General features: G+C 42.6%; 1 long non-coding RNA gene across 1 annotated transcript; it reads right to left on the minus strand.

Moving 5' to 3' along the window:
- Positions 1-1,206: 1,206 nt before the first annotated feature.
- Positions 1,207-3,982, minus strand: LOC139083820 (uncharacterized). Its single transcript, XR_011540781.1, has 2 exons — positions 3,857-3,982; positions 1,207-1,626 (listed from the first exon to the last, which is right to left on the minus strand). It is a non-coding gene; the product is annotated as an uncharacterized lncRNA (long non-coding RNA).
- Positions 3,983-4,336: the final 354 nt, after the last annotated feature.

Consider the following 4,336-nt stretch of genomic DNA (forward strand, 5'->3'; position numbering starts at 1 on the left):
AGGCTGAGTGTAACGGCAATGGGGATGCAGGGAGGAAGACGGGCTTCATGATGGGGTAGGGTGGTGGTGAGGGAGAAACAAGGATCAAAGATTTCCTTCTTGCCATGGTCTTCATTATCTCTCAGACTAGGCATCTTGTGTTTGCTTTCCTTCTTACAAGAACAAAGACAAAACCAGGCTGTTCCACGCAGCAGCTGGAACACAAAGGAAGCCCAGCCAGACCTCAACATAGTCTCAGAAAAGCTCTTCAAACATCCCATTGTTATGGATTCCCACAGTGTCAGGAAAGCAGGCAAAATATTTCCACTTGATGTTCACCTGTTTGATCAGACTCTTTGAAGAAGACATTGAACTTCTTCCCAGGGAGGAAAAAAAATAACTTGTTAGATAACACAAATGGGTAAATGTCATGTTACATAAAATATTCAAAATACTGTATTGATGTTAAGCCCATTGGTCTTCCCACCGTTTCTGAAGCCCGAGACTGCTGCTCTCGACAATGAAAGAGAATTCTTCAGAATTTAAAAAAAATTGTCCTTAAATTTTCTCCTCAAAATTCTGGGGGAGGCAGAATTTATAGGTAAAAAGAGGGCACCATTAAGCATGACGCACTAGAAAGAAAGGAATTAAGTGGCATTCAATTCATGTTTCCTGAAGAGTGACGTAGTAGAAAATACATGAGCTTTGGAATCTGAAATGCATTCAGGTCCTACTTCTTTCCTTTCTTAGCTGCAGGATTTTGAGTATTGAGTCACCCTTTCTGTATCACAAACCATGATAAAAACTGAGGAAAACCTCTATTTCACAGGTTATTCTAAAAAGTAAGACAAGGCATTCAAAAGCAGCATAGTACCTGGCACAGAGTAAGTATCGGACAAATATTAGCAACAACATTGTCAGTATGCCTAGACTCAAAGGAAAATGTTTTTGGCATGTTTTGACTCTTGAACGCTGAATGAAAAATTCTTCACTCTCATTAACAATAATGGAAAAGATAATTAGATAATTTCAGTTTGAAACTAAGGGCTCATAAAAAAAGTAGCTTGACTTTCAAAAAATCAACAAATGTTTCTTGAGTATCTACTACTGCTAATTATTTTGGAGGGTGATGAGAGGGTCCTAAAGATGCGTAAGACACAAATATACAGACTAGTGGGTGAGACATAAAGACTAGAAAGTCTTAACCTAAAACAAATAAGCAGCCAGTTATTTATTCTCCCAGCAAACTGGTAGAATTGCTGTTTATTCAGGAACAGCAAAGAACTGCAAATGGGGACAGGTGGCCTACGGCCAGCCACAGTGCAAGTCCAAAGAAACAAAGGAGAGAAAATGTTATTTCATAAAGTTGGGAGGGGCTGTTGTAAAGGAAGAGTCCATTGGAGCAGACTGGGAGTTCGAAGTGTGGTGGCTCTTCATTGGCTGAGTTATGGCCGTCTGTCATTGGCTGAGCTGTTGCTGGGCAAGGAGGAGTTTCTTCCTTCCTCCTGCTGGGGTAGTAAGTAGGTAGCATCATTTCCTATTGGAGATGCAAGATAGCCTCTTCCTGGTGTGGTAAGTAGTGGAAGTTGAGTGGCATGTGTGTGAGTTCTCTCTTCTGGTCTTCTGACTTCATTTTAAATGAGGTTTCTGTTGATTAATTTTCACAAAAGGAAGCCAGGTTAGGTCGAGGTTGGCTAACTTGTAGGTGAGGATGGAGAGGGTGGGCGCTCTCATAAATGAGAATTGTTGTCTGGCAATGGCGGCAGGGCTAGGACGACGGCTGGCAGAGTCTAAATGATAAGACCTATTTTCTCCATGTCTGAAGGCAATTTCTAACTGCTAGTCCAGAAAAAACTAAGGAAGAACATCTTTTTTTTTCTGAGCAATTAAGAGTTGTTTTGGAATGGGTCAGAATAAATATGGCAGCTTCAGGATGTGTGAGATTACTGCTGGGACATTCACCTGCAAAGCCAGAGTCATTTGTCCTATATCTGAAATGTATAACTCAGTGAATTTCCAACAATAAAAAAATCTACTTTGGAAATAGTTGCCAGAGAAACTCAGCCTGAATAGAGCCCAGCTTGAGAGATTTGAGGGCTCCAACCAAGTTTCAATTCAATTCAGTGTCATGAGTATTTTCGGAACATCAGCTCTGTGCCAGTCCTGTAGGGTACAATGCTCTGTCGAAGATCTCATGGGCTAGTGGAGGGGACGGGCATGTGAACAATTAAATTATGAAACAGTGTCCAGAGTACAGCAGTAGAGATGTGCTCTAGGTTCAGAGGTCATACAGAGGAGGGGATGATGTTGGAGGAGGCCAAGGGTGATGTCTGAGCTGGGTTTGAAGGCAGAACAGTTAAGATTCAACAGAAGGGTTAGGGGAAATGGATGTGTGAAAAGGTGTTCAGGGAATTATAAACAGTTGGAAACTCTAAACGGGCCTCACCTCAGGGCCGACCCAGCTCCCAGGTAGAGAAAGCCATGGCCAACATTTCATGCTTTCTGATTGACAGAACATTGAGCCAACTCTCCCAAACACCTCCTCACCATTATTCAGTGCATCTAATTTTAGCTTCACGTTTTGATCCTTGTTTAAAAAAACAGACACATATTTTACATTGTTGCCACTCATTTATACTTGAGTGAAGATGAGTTCCATGTGCTCTATGGAGAGAAGGTTTAAGATATTTAAAGAGCAAGAATGTCTGAGTCTCCAGCTAGAAACCTGGTTGTGTTCAGCTTCTTCCTCTCCCTCACTCCTATTAGCTTCAAAACTTTTGCTCAATAAAGCCAGCTACTAATCACTTATATATTTGAAAATTTACAAATCAGCTGGCTTTAAATGATGCAAACTTTGCTATATTTGTTTTTAATTACACTTCATTTTTCTAGGATATATTAGGAAGAACCACTAGCAAATATCAAGATGAGTCACCTAATCTTAATATTAGCCAGAGGTTGGCCTTTAGCTATAATCTTTTTTTTTCTTTCAGATACAGGTTTCTGAGAAAGACAAAGAAAAAGACTGTCTTCTTTCTTCCTCTTTTTTTTTTTTTTTTAATTAAACTTACCTGGAAATGCACAAACTGTGCTTCAGTGCCCCCTGCGGCCCCGGATCCTCAGAGCAGATTGTGTGCCTGTCTCTCTTAATTGCTTATGTTACTATATGAGTTCCCAAGCTGTTCTCCTAGCCGTGCAAATACACATTTTGTGACGTTCTAAGTATCGTGTGCTATTGTTCTTGGCAAAATACTTTGTTCTGTTGCTCTCCTGCCCAGAGGCAAGAGGAGAAAGAACAGAAGGACCTCTAGAAGTCAACCTGTCAATTCACTTACTCCATATAATTATGGAAGATGCTGGAAACAGGAAAAACATGTAATCAAGGTAGGATTACCACAAGATGTTCAGTGGAAACCATATATTGAAGTTCTTGGGAGATAGGAGCCTTGGGAAGCCCGAAATCTCATTAGCCTTGACCATGTCTGAGAAGTGGCTGTTGGAAATGTTGCCAGCTTCAGAGACAGTCTGAGAGAAGGTACTGTAAGCTGACTTGAGGTGTCTCTAGAAATGGCCATGCATTCATCTAATTACAAAAGAGTCAGGGGCCGGCCCCATGGCCGAGTTGTTAAGTTCTCGCACTCTACTTGGGCGGCCCAGAGTTTCGCCGGTTCGGATCCTGGGTGTGGACATGGCACCACTCATCAGGCCATGCTGAGGCAGCGTCCCACATAGCACAACCAGAAGGACCCACAACTAAAAAAATATATACAACTGTATACTGGGAGGACTTGGGGAGAAAAAGCAGGAAAAGAAAAAGATTGGCAACAGTTGTTAGTTCAGGTGCCAATCTTTAAATAAAAAAAGAGTCAGAACATACCTGAGATTGGTGGGAAGAGAGTGGAGGCAAGAATGAAGGTCAATTCCTTCAAGAGAAGTTCCAGAGGATCTAAAGCTACTTACTAGGCCAAGGACAGCGCGTCTTTATTTTCAGCGGTGGCATGCTGAGGCAAGGGCAGCAGGAGCAGGCTGGGAGGAGCGGCTTTGTCTGTCTGTGGGACTAAGGGGCGGGACTGGGATGCACATATAGGAGACAGGGCCTCTGAGCAGACACACATTCGACTCCAGAACCGCTGCTCTTTGCATCCCATAAAACCTCATTCTGAGAGGGATTATTTCAAGATGATTATAGTCTTCGAACCCCAGGAAGAGTCCTTTTGGGGGCCTTGATCCTCACCCAGAGGTGCCTAGTGACAGACACGTCACGCTTAGAAGGGGGAGGGTTGGTGGGGAGAAGGAATCCCTCGTTTCATCTATTACTCCTGTTGCATCTATTACAGTGGCGTCACTGCCTTTGGAG

This window comes from Equus przewalskii, chromosome 6 (genome assembly GCF_037783145.1).
Source record: "Equus przewalskii isolate Varuska chromosome 6, EquPr2, whole genome shotgun sequence".
In the NCBI taxonomy this organism is placed as follows: domain Eukaryota; kingdom Metazoa; phylum Chordata; class Mammalia; order Perissodactyla; family Equidae; genus Equus; species Equus przewalskii.